The 13,213-nt window shown below is 35.3% G+C and overlaps 1 protein-coding gene across 1 annotated transcript in view; it reads left to right on the top strand.

Moving 5' to 3' along the window:
• The first annotated feature begins 2,106 nt into the window (after positions 1-2,106).
• LOC136038113 (uncharacterized) overlaps positions 2,107-13,213 on the top strand; it is a 33,811-nt gene continuing 22,704 nt past the window's right edge. Inside the window, exon 1 of the mRNA XM_065721134.1 lies at positions 2,107-2,210. The gene's annotated coding sequence lies outside the window, so the exon portion shown is untranslated. The remainder of the gene's footprint in view (positions 2,211-13,213) is intronic.

The following is a 13,213-nucleotide window of genomic DNA, read 5'->3' as shown; positions in this document are numbered from 1 at the left end:
TTTCCGATTTTTGCCAAGCTTGAATATGCATTTAAGAAAATTTGTAATACCGTTTTTCTGGCAAAAACATTTTTGCTGCTCGAATGCCAAGTCCAAGACGTATTTTTTGAGCAAAAATGCTGTTTCCATTCCAGTAAACCATACTAGATGAGGCTTAGATTATTATGGCAATAGTGTTAGTGTCTGATAAAGCTGCTATTATTACCAATTACATGACGTAAACGTCACTGTATAATTGCTTTACATTGTATTTAAAGACGTTTTCGATATGCTAAAGTTTTTCACCACTAGTGTGTCTTTTGGTAATTTTTTCAAAGAGAAAGTTGCTATTTTTTTTTCTACTTCGATGGTAATTCCAGTAGCTGATAGAATACGCACCTGTGTTACCAACAATGGTACAATTATACCATTTTGGTATATTTCTCCTCTGCTGGTAGTACAATCGCACACAGTTTGGTACATTTTACAAAGTATGGTACAATATGGTACAATTCCCTATTTTTTTACTCATGTTAGGAAAACTAGGGGACTTATTTAATATCCAAAGTACATATTCCCATGTGTTGGGATAAAATGACACAAAAAAGCGAAAAAGTGGCACATTTTAGAAATTTGGGACATAAAAGGGCGAAAAAGGGACACATTTTGTAATTTTATGACAAAAAACATAATTTCAGGACTGTTTTAAAATATTTTTAGTTTTAACGGTCGTATTTTAATGCAAGTTTTGTTAATATATTCATTTGTATTTTGCTGAAGACGGCCCTTGGATATAGGGCTGAAATATTCATGTGGGGCTTGAGTTCCACTGTTCTACCTGTTGCTTGTGTTTATAATGGGAGGGCTGTGTGGTCTTCAGTATTCTCCACATTTTAATTTAAAAAGTTCAGAAGAACGGGAAGATAAGTCTACGAACCAAGATTATAATATTGGAGGTTACAGTAATGATAGTATTCAAGTACGACTGAAATGTTGGCGCTCTGAAAGACGGAAAATTTGCTTGATTTTTTCCAAAGAAATAGTCAACTGATTGTTTTTGGTTCCCAACTGACTGACAGTATCTCAAACAGTAAGCTCTGCGAAAAATATGGTTCAATGCCACTTTCTAGGGCGATAACCAAAGAAAGATTTAGATGGTTAGGATATGTCTAGTAGATGAAGGATGAAAAACCCTTGTTATGATTGTCCTTGTTCCAATGTCAAAAGTAGGCTATCCCCGAATAAAAGGGAGTACGGCGTAAGGAGGGATTTAAGGAAAGAACTTTTAGAGAAGGTGTAAAGCAAGAAGCTTTGAATATATTGGGATGGAGCAGAACGAGGACCTTGCCAAGAAGTGTTGGCCTCAGGTGGCATGGTACTGCAATGAGCTGTTAGTAGTTGTAAGGGTAAGCAAAATTATTTTTCGGGCGTTCTAAAAGAAGAAGAAGAATGGTGTATTCAGCTCAATGAATCGTACATACAAATACATAGCACGCATGTCTGTATTCATAAGTTGGCAAAGACTGCTATCACACTCAAACTACTTTTAGTCGGGATGAACTCTCAAATGGTGCTGAGAAACTCCGAAAGGCTTTGCTGGATAAGTTGCCCTTTAGGATTGCTAGCATCCTAGTTGCCCTTTAGGATTGCAGGGAACACCCATCGCGATTGCCACATACCCTCAAAATTATAAAAAACATTAATAATTTTAGAAAATTTTTAATTAGACCATCATAACAAAGATAATAAAAGTGATTATGATTATTATGAAAGCATTAGATTGGTTTCTGTAGGATATAAGGTAGTATGATAATACTTCTTAGACTTCGAAATATTGTAAATAAGGTTTTAAGAGAAGAAGAGGGTGGTTCTAAAAGTTTCAGAGAATGTATCGACCAAGTAGGTGATCAGATCCCTTGAGTCTTTAGTTTTATTTAAAGCTTCATTAAAAGTATAGAAAATAATGAATGAGTTATATTTTAGTCGCTGTTTAGTGTTAGTCTAGTGTCATACAGTAACGTTAGTTTTAGGACAAAAGTATCAAGACTTGTTTTTTTAAAAAGAGGCACTTGGAAACAAGGCCAATGCGCCAATTTTAGCGCTACCTAAGAAAATATTTTATGTTAAGGTAGTTGGCATGTATATTGCCTATTTAAATAGAAATTGAATTGTTTTCTCCAAAGGAATTTTTCTTATTATCTGTAAAAATTTAAAATCAGAAATTTTTCTTGGTAAGTTTATTCGAAATATTTTTTTGGAGCTCTCTGACTTTTACGAGTAAAAATTTGGGTAAAATTCTATTTGAGTGACTTCTTGCTATCTCAGAAAGGGGTTAGGTTAGGAAAATGAAACTTTCAGGGATGGGTCTACAGGCTAAAGTATCCCGGGAAGGTATTTTAAAGTAACCACCTCCACTCCTTCTCCCTCTAGAGAGCCCTGAAATTTGCCTACATGACAGGTCTATACCTATTGAAATTTTGATAAAACGTTTTAGCCTATCTTAATTTTCAGTTACCTGTTGCTTTTTCTCTGCCTTTAGTTCTGGAAATGCAGTTCCTGTTATTTGATTAGAATTCTGAGCCATATCAATTTTTTTTTCAAAATTTAGGAAATGTATTTGCATATCTTTAAAACCTTATAAAATGGAATTGAGCAAAGTTATGAAGCTGAAAACAATTTTGTTATAATTCATTCAAGCAGAAGATCTATTTTGCAAGGTTTCACTTTTATAACACACATATTTTTGAAGGTCATCAAAGGTCAGGGCCCTCTAGAGGGAGAAGAAGTAGAGGTAGGTTCTTCAAAATAGCCTACCTTCCTGGGACATACTTTAGCCTATAGACCCATCCCTGAAAGTTTGATTTTTCCTAACCTAACCCCTTTCTGAGATAGAAAGAAGTCAATCAGCTAGAATTTTACCAAAATTTGTAATTTCAGGATGCCAAAGTGCAAACACGAACAAGAGAGTGACAGGTTGGGTTAACAACCAATTACTTAAGGTAGGCTAGGCCACCTGCTTTCATGAAACCTTTTGGTAAATTTCATTTGGTTGATCACATCTAAATTTAATATATAGTTTAAGTCTATGAGAAACCTATACATAAAGAAACATTAAGAAAACAATTTTTACTTCATAATATAGAGAATACTCCTAGTTAACATATTTTGCAGGGGGAGAACCTTTATTTTCACTTTTTTCCTTGTTTCCAGTTTTGTAAAATTCTAGTTTACCTACTGTTTACTATCTTGGAAAAGAGTTAGGTTAGGAAAATGAAACTTTCAGTAATGAATTCAGGGTCAAAAACATACTCTGGGAATTTATTGCCAAGCCTCTATGTTAACCCTCTTCTCATTCCTAAGGCTTAGAAATTTTCCTACTTGACAGGTGAATAGTAGTACCCAAGTTGTAGACCAGCCAATACAGTATTGTTTACACCAGAAACCATCACTCCTTGACATAGCTTTTGTGAACAACCCAGAACTAGTCCAGAAAATCAACTACATGCCACCAGTTAGAAAGATTGACCACCTACTGCTAGAAATCCAGACATCAATCAAGAAAATAACCAACAGACTTGTTACAAAAATATTTGTTGACTACAGATCCATTAGAGCTAATTTATCTAATGTTAATTGGGACAATATCCTTGAAGGACCTGTGGAAGACAAACAGAACATCTTCAAAACTCTGCCATACATAACCAGGGAAATCAGGAAAGAGAGGAACCAAAAATCCCACTACTGGAAGAAGTACAAAAAGAAGGGGGACAAAGCTAACTATGCTAAGTTTGCTACTGATGTAACAAACTGTGCCAACTGACTAAGCAATTGCACCTGGACTTTGAGTCCAAACTTGCTGGTGACTACAAAAATAACTCCAAGAAATTCTGGAACTACATCTCAAGCAAAGATCATAACTGCCACAACATCAAATATCTGGTGAGGGAAGACAATAGTGAAGCAACTGATCTAAGAAAAATTGCAGAGCTGCTCAACCAACAGTTTGCCTCCATCTTTACATCTGAATCAGGTGGCCAACTACCACCAGCACCTTTATCCTACACCACTAGTCAAAAGACCTAAATAATCATAGCCAAAGCTGCCATACTAAAGTGATTATCAAACCTGGATGCCAACAAATCTGCTGGACCAGACAACATCTATCTGAGGTTAGTGAAAGAAGTTGCAAGCATCATCAGTGCCCCCCTTACAAACATCTTCCAGTCTTTGCTTAACTCTGGCACTATTCCATCTGATTGGAAACAGACACATATGGCCCCTATTTTCAAGAAAGGGAACAAATCCAGAGCAGAGAACTACAGACCAATCAGCCTAACATCCATGGTTGCCAAGCTTCTTGAGAGAATTGTGAATTATGCGATCCATGACCATCTTCAAACCCACATGATACTTTCTAATAACCAACATGGATTCCATCACAACAAGTTAATGGAAACCAATCTACTTGAAACCTATAACATCATCACCAAGCTCCTTGATGCTGGTATACCTGTTGACCTGATTCTCCTTGATCTAGCCAAAGTGTTTGACAATGTCCCCCACAGAAGGTTCTGCATAAAGCTTCTCTCTGCAGGCCTGAACCATATGGTGGTCAATTGGCTCATGTGTTTTCTCATTAAACGCACACAAAGGGTCAGACTGCTTGGATCAGTTGGTCAGAAGATATACTCTAAACCTTGCAATATCATCAGTGGTGTCCCACAAGGTACAGTCCTTGGCCCAACCCTATTCTTGATTTACATCAATGATTTAGTCACCAGGGTCAGCAACAATATCAAACTATTTGCTAATGATTCTAGGCTTTTCAGTTCAGTACACAGCACAAGCCTCCAAGCCAATCTTGACCATATCAATGAGTGGGCTGAAGAGTGGCTACTGTCATTCAACATCAGCAAATACTGCATCTTCCACTTTGGACTAAAGAATGAAAACGCAGTGTACTCAATGTGGGATGCTGACAAGAGAATAAGGATCGATCTTCAAACCCACAATGAAGAAAGGGAGTTAGGTGTACTATTTGATAATCAGCAAGTTTCACTCCCACATATGGAATGTGGTTTCTAAATCTAACACAGGACTTGGCCTACTCAAGGGATCTATTACAAGCAGATCACCCAAAGTCTTTCTTAAACTTCATAAGGTCATCATAAGACCAAACCTTGACTTTGGAAACTGCATAGCCACTCCCCAATATAAAGGTGACACAAGACTTCTTGAGGGCATGCTGCCAATGCTATAAATGGACTGAAAGACCTCCCCTACAATGAAGGACTAAAAAAACTCAAATTACCCTCTCTGTTGTACCACTGCAGACGAGGTGACATGCTGCTTACCCATAAAATCTCTAATGACACATCTTGTCTCCTCAACCTGAATATTTCCTACCAATCCAATACAAGAGGCCATTCAAAGAAACTTCCTAAATGCCACATGAACACAAGAATGCATCAAAACTTCTTCTCTGAAAGAATTGTCAATGAATGGAATTCCCTCTCCAAGTCTACAGTGTCAGCAGCCTCACCTATAACTTTCAAGAAGTCACTGGATAGTGAGTGGTCATGCAGGAACTAGAAATACTGCTGGCAAGATCCAGATTAATAACAGATGTCAGTCATCATCACTCGCAGAACAACACAGATCCATTGGACCTTATTGCTCTGAAGTGTGAATTAAGGTAATTAAGGTAATACTGATTGAAACTTTAATATTTTAAATAATTTTCAGTTATCACTGTTTTTTCCCCTGGTTTTAGTTCTAAAATTACAGTTCCTGTTATTTGACAGGATTTTAAGCTGTATTGTTGTTTTTTTTATACTTTAGGATATGTATTTGCACATCTTTGAAACCTCATAAATTGGGATTAAGCTAAGTTGTGAAGCTGAAAACTGTTTTGTTGTAGCCTACTTCATATCAGCAGGAGATCTATTTTGTAAGGTTTCACTTCTATAACACAAAGATTTTTAAGGGTCATCAAAGGTCACTGCCCTCCAGAGGGAGAAGGAGGGAAGGTAGGTACTTCACAATACCTTCCCAGGACAAACTTTAGCCTGTAGACCAATCCCTGAAAGTTTTGCTTTCCTAGCCTAACCCCTTTCCAAGATAGCCAAAAGTAGGCTAAACTAGAATTTTACCAAAAACTCATATAACAAGGCTTTTGGGGTAGAAACAAATCCCCAGAGCTTGGGGGCAAGTGTTTTAAGTTATACCCTGGGGCATTTAAGGTTTCTATGGAAGGGATGGTTGTATAAACTTCAGAGGAGGCTTGTTTGGTTAAAAACTGGAAGTTCTAGTTCCCTTTTAAGAGTCAAAAGTGATAGAGGACAGCTAGCCCCCCTCCCAACTACCCTTCTTCACCAAGAAAATCTGATTAAAATTATGAGATAGACATTTTGCTCAAAATAGTCCAAAGAACATGTAACAATGCCTCTAGGGTTGACACAACCCCCCATGCCCTGATTTAGAATTAAAAGTCATTCCATGGAGGTATATAAAGCTTTTTTGGAATGCATGGTTCTTTAAGGTTCATATGTGGTCCATTCTATTTGAAATTGGAAGTTATAGTGCCCTCTTTGAGAGTCAGAAGTGATTTGAAAGCAACCAGCTTCCCCCCTGCTCATCATTTCCCCAAATACATCCAATAAAAATTTGGAGATAACAAAATCAATTTTTTTTTCATTGTAGTTGAAGGGTCTAGAAATTATGACTTTGAGGAAGAAACCCCCACCCCCACAGCTCTCGGGACATGGGATGTAATTTATGCCCTTGAGGCATGTAAGGTTTTAATAGAAAGGGTGGTTGTACATACTTTAGAGGGGACTCATTAGATTAGTAATCCAAGTTTCTAGTGCCCTTTTTAAAAGTCAATAGTGATGGAGATGAACCATTCAGATGGGTCTCATTTAATTTTAAATGGGAAGTTATAGTGTTCTTTTAGCAAGTCAAGGTGATTTGCAAGACCCCCTCCCCCCACACACTAATCATTTCCCATAACAACCATCCAAGCAAAGTTTTGAGACATCTCTTTTTTCTGCAGTGTTGAAAGGTTCAGCAATTATGTGTTTGGGGATGTCAACCCCCCCCCCCCACCAAAGGCCTCAGGGCAAGGGTGCAAGTTGTGCAATTTGTTAATTGTTTACATATTGTATGTGTTATTGAGAAAAGGCCTGCATGTATGACATCCACTTTCCTAAAATATAAAGGGCATTAAGATGAGTTTCTCAGGCAATGTTGAGGGGAGTGTTGAAATAAATCATAACATGTTATGTGTATATGGATTTTCAAAAGGGTCTAACTCAGGAATGATTGAGTATATTAATTTGGAATTTTCAAGAAATGATAAGCAAGATGATCAATTGACCAAAAAGGCAATATTTGCATGCTACTACTACTACAACTACTGCTGCTTCTGCTGCTACTACAAGTAGGCTACTATTACTGCTATCACTAAAGTTACTACTTATGTAGCAAGTACTACTAAGGCTGAGGATATTGAAGAAATATCTGAGGGGAAAGTTGAACTAAATTAAAACATACTATGTGTATACAGATTGCTGATACAGGTGTATCAGAAATATTTTTGGAATGGCTTCTCATATCAAGAGGAAACTTTAGGGCATCATGAGTGGGATGTTCAGTTTACAAAAATGCAAAATGTACCTGTTACTGCTGATGTTAATACTGCTGCTACTAATGTCACTACTAATAATTATACACTCTTGCTGCTACTACTGTTCCTACTACTAGTACAATTAAGGCTAAACGTATGAAGGTGAAAATTTGACAGAATATTGAGGGGGAACTTGAACTAAATCAAAACACACTATTTACATGCAGATTGTCAAAAGGGTGTATCTCAAGTGTTGATTTGGGCATTAAGTTTAAACTTAAGGAGCATACTTCAAGGAGAAGATCAATTGACATAAACGTAATATATGAATGTCACCACTAACACTAATACCATTGCTACTTTTCCTTATGCTACTATTGCTACTAAACTATCCAGCTACTACTTCAATTACAACTTGTAAGGCTTATAGTATAAAGGTGAAAATGTTGTCAAAAGTACACATCAACAATGTTTTTGGAATGGCTTAATGTGTCAAGGTGAAACTTCAGGGGCATCATGAGAGTAATGTTTAACTGACCAAAAGGCAATATGCACATGCTGCTCTACTACAACTACCAATACTTCCCTGATAATAGTACTGCTAATGCTAAGTCTATGAAGGTAAAATTTGAGAGAATATTGATGGCAAATTCGAACTAACAAAAGAGAGTATGTACATTTAGATTGTCGAAATAATGTATCTTAAGAATTGATGTGTGTATTAAATTGAAACTCTCAGAGAATACTTAAAGGGTAATGTCAATTGACCAAAAGGCAGTATGTACACACTGCTACTATTACTACTGCTTCTGTAATTTACTAGTTCTACTACTATAACTATTGTACCAAACACTACTTCTTTCCCAACTACTTGTAAGTTTATTCGTTTTATTCGTTTATTAACAAAAAAAAAAAAAAAAAAATCACACACTATAAAGTAACTACACTCTAAGAGAGCACTGCCCGTAACGGGTGACAGTATTCATTCAATCATCAAGAATAGAATTATAAGGTAAGAAGAGAAAAGAAGAAGAAGGGAAAAGAAAAGAAAACAAACGTAAATTAATAAAACAAAACATAGAGAACTATCGGTAAAAGAAATTAGGATCTAATCCAATGTTTTCCATTAAGAAGCTTTTAATCTTACTTTTGAACTCTGGTAGGCTATTAGCATTTCTCAAAGTATTTTGGCAAATAATTCCATATTTTTGGTCCGGTAAATCTAATTGAAAAACCAGATGACGTGAGGCGTCTGGTTTCTGTAACTAGTTGCGATGCATGCCGAGTATCATGTTGGTGAATTTCAATAGCATTATGATGAACCTTTCACCAAGTATATTAGTATACAGGCTATCAAAAGAGCAAATTGATAATATCATAATATTGGCTAGATGTATTAAGTTAAGGTGTGATGCTACTGCTGTGACTAGTATTACAACTATACCTAAGGGTATGAAGGTAAAATTTTCAGAGAATCTGAAAATTTCTGCTGTATGTATGACAACCTGTCATCCAACTGCAAGTTGTTAAAAGGGAATATTGTTTTATTTATTTTTTTTTTAGGGAATTTATTGTTTTAAAAAGCAGAACTGTGACAAAGAGTCAAACTTTAGCATAAAGAGCAGGGCATTGAGGTGGGGGCAGGCCCTTTTTATACAGAATAATTTCTGTTTGTTTTAACTTTTAATGTTGCTCATTACTTTCAGTTGAAAAAACCTGGTTTTTTGTGTTTAATTTCTGCAAATGAATAATTAAAGCAAAATTGGCATATTAATTTTCTTTGGCTAAATAGCTTTCTCGTAGTTTTGATCAGACGATTTTGATACAAAGGGGGCGAGGGAAGAGGCCTAGCTGCCCTCCAATTGTTGGTTACTTAAAAATGCAACAAGAACTTTTTATATTTTCTAGCCAATGTTGTTATTAATAATAAATATACATAACTTACATTACAAGCTTATATACTTTTGTGTATTTTTATTGTGTATATTAGGGGGGTTCTCTCCTTCGTCAATACTTTGCTCTTTACACTAAAGCTTGAATTTTGTCCCAATTCTTTAAGAATGACCCTGGAATCACAAATGCCATAGAATAAATAGTTGAAATTACTAAAAATACTTTAGCATAAAGAGCGAGGTATTGAAGAGGAGACAAACGCTCTTATATATGTAATAATTTATGTTCCTTTTAAGTTTTAATGCTGCTCTGTACTTCCAGTTGAAAAAAACTTTTTTTTTCTCATCTTTGTTAAATAATGCTAGAAAATCCTGTGCCCCTTTCATGGAAATTCTTTTTTTTTCCATGATAGATTCCTCCATGAAAAGATCCGACCACATAACCCTAACCATAGTTATTAGATTTTTCAACTATGGCTGAACAAAATGGCCATCTCAAAATTTTGATCTGGTGACTTTGGGAAAAATGCGCTTGGAAGGGGGCCTAGTTGCCCTCCAATTTTGTGCTTGGTTATAAAGGACAGTGTAACTTTTAATTTCCGTTAGAACGAGCCCTCTTACAACATTCTAGGACCACTGGATTGATATGTTCACCCCTGAAAAAAAAACAAAAAAACACGCATCTGTGGTCTGTCTTCTGGCAAAAAGTACAAAATTCCATATTTTTGTAGATAGGAGCTTGAATCTTCTACAGTATGTTTCTCTGATATACTGAATCTGACCGTGTTATTTTTGTTAAGATTCCGTGACTTTAAGGGGTGTTTGCCTCTATTTTCTAACATAATTCAAATTTTCCTCTAAATATTAATGGTCTAGCAAAGGTTTCTTTGTTGTTCACACCTAAGGCGTTGTCAACATCTGGTGATTTCAATTTTAATCTACCATCTTAATCCACTTTAAAAAGTTTGTTTTGATTATTCTTTGTCTGGAAAGTCCAGAATTCTTGAAATATGCATGTCCTACTTAAGATTATTAGAAGTTTGTAACACTGAGAAGTTTAACATGTTTCATTAGCACTTTGGGTGAGATATGGTGGGATAGGAATTCCATGTTAATTAGGGAGGGATTAAGAGAGAATATTTTGTATTTTATAGATTGGGATCTTTTTGAAAGAAAACATGTATGAAATTTATTAGGAGAGGGTGTACTTCAAATTTATTCAGTGATAAATGAGGGTGTTGTGATCAACCAAGTCAAATGTTTAAAAACATGACCATAGCATGAGGCCAAGCAGCAGCTCCTCAGATGATGGAAAAATCTAGCATCAAATCAGTAAAACTACAGTAAAAAAATCTTTTTTTTACGTTAAATATTATTACAAATAATAATAATCAAAATCTTTCGTTGTTTAGAGAGTACCCGTAAATTTGACAACTCTGTTTTGGTCAGGAGACCCCTCAATTTTGACATCAATTATTTCTCATCTGTTTTACATGTTCAGTGAAGTTTCGACAGAGTCACCTATATTTCAACAGAGCCTATTGCTGTCTGTCGAAAATTTCGACAAGGTTATTACAAGATATTCTCAAAAGAAATGAATTCATGGTAGCAAACTGTAGTAAGGAGTGACCCGGCTCAATAGTAACCCAAACTCTAAAAGGAATTTTGATACCAATAGTTACATCAAACGAATTGTATTTTTATGCTGATTTTAAATATATAAGTTTCATCAAGTTTAGTCTTACCCAACAAAAGTTAAAAGCATGAGAAAATTTGCCTTATGTTAGAAAATAGGGGCAAACACCCCTTAAAAGTCATGGAATCATGACAAAAATCACACGGTCAGATTCAATATATAAGAGAAACCGACTGTAGCAGATTCAAGCTCCTATCTACAAAAATATGGAATTTTGTATTTTTTGCCAGAAGACAGACCACAGATGCATGTTTTTTTTTCAGGGGTGAACATATCAATCCAGTGGTCCTAGAATGTTGTAAGAGGGCTCATTCTAACAGAAATTAAAAGTTACACTATACTTTATAACCAAGCACAAAATTGGAGGGCAACTAGGCCCCCTTCCACGCGCATTTTTCCCAAAGTCACCAGATCAAAATTTTGAGGTGGCCATTTTGTTCAGCCATAGTTGAAAAATCCAATAACTATAGTTAGGGTTATGGGTCGGATCTATCCATGGAGGAATTTATCATGGAAAAAAAGATAAATAGAAGTGGATAAAAGGCAAAATAGAAGTGGGCCATTCCAGAATGCGTTTATAAAGAGACTTATATCACACATTATATTATAGAGACATACATCACATGATTACAATCCATATGATTATCCAATTTCGTCCTTATCTTTGAGGCAACTTTTCCAGTTTTTTATTTCAACTATCTGAACAGTATTTTATACATTTACATATTTAAAAAAGTTGAAGAGAAACTAAGAAATAAAGTAAAAAAAAGTAGGCATGTCGAATCCACCAGGATTCACCCTTAAGTATTCCCTAAATATTTTGACACATGTTGAATTGTGTTCTGACTTACGTCAAAAATAGGTAACGGTTTTGTTCTGTCGAATTTGTAGATGAAAACGCTCCTATTTAAGCAGATCGAAGTTTCGTACCCTTTACTGATAAAACTTCAAACTTCTAAACAAAAAAGTCAGATTCGTAGATATTTTTTCTACATACTGAAACCCTTTTCAAACCTAAAGTCTTTAAATTAAGCCTTCTGGAGTAGAACAATTTTTTTTTTTTTGCAAGACTGTTGAATCATCACTATCTTTACCCTATATTAACTTATTTTGTATCATTTTTCAAAATAACTTTAACTCATTTATTTTGTAGTTATATATTTGAATTATTTAAATCAACTAATACTGGAACTTTTGGTCACTAGCTTCTAAAATAAGTTTTAAACTTGTTGGCCTAGATTTGTTCTAGGCCCGTGATTTGTGTCTCAAAATAAAGAACTTGAATTTTATTTTGAATTTGAACTTGAATGAAGCAAAGCTGATTCCGAGTAAGATAAGAAAGGTGAACTGACTATATTTTCAAGTAAGTTAGACAACTTAAAAAGCAGGAATGTAGGCAGTAATTTATTTTGGGGCACAACTCTTAAAAACACCAAAAATTGCCGAATAATGTGGAATATTCAAGAAATTATAGAAAGTTTTGCCAGAATTTCAAGATTTTTGGAGGAAGCCCCCTCCCCCCCCCCCCCTATGCATCCCATTAACGAGAACGCAATTTGACTTTTTCCAGTATTTTAAAAAGGTAGAAGTGCACTGGATTGAAATTATTGAAAATTAGACTATGAAGTTACTCCTTGAGGTTTCCATGCTTTTTAGGGGGAGAGGGGCAGATAAAATACTTACATTGTATAAAGTTTAACTTCATTAAAAACATTTTTCACTTATCTTGCACTGTCTCAGTTTGTTTCTGCTAGATGCTTCTGGGTTGAAAAAATAAATGTCTTGTTCTCTTCTTGTTAATTAAAAAGAGGCGGCTTCTTTTGATTAGACAAACTGGGTGTTCGAATTTTTGAATAAGTCCTCAAAGCCATCAGTAAGCTAGTAATGTAGGCTTGTTAAAAAGAAATAGCAAATTCTGGCTATTATCAGTATAATCTGTATTAAAATAAATAGGCAATGATAATGAAAGCTTTTTGTATTGGAATCTGGCTTGGCTCTTGGCACTCCTCAGTGGGTGTT

Source organism: Artemia franciscana, chromosome 17, assembly GCF_032884065.1.
Source record: "Artemia franciscana chromosome 17, ASM3288406v1, whole genome shotgun sequence".
Classification (NCBI taxonomy): Eukaryota; Metazoa; Arthropoda; class Branchiopoda; order Anostraca; family Artemiidae; genus Artemia; species Artemia franciscana.
This window is presented reverse-complemented; position numbering and strand designations above follow the sequence as displayed.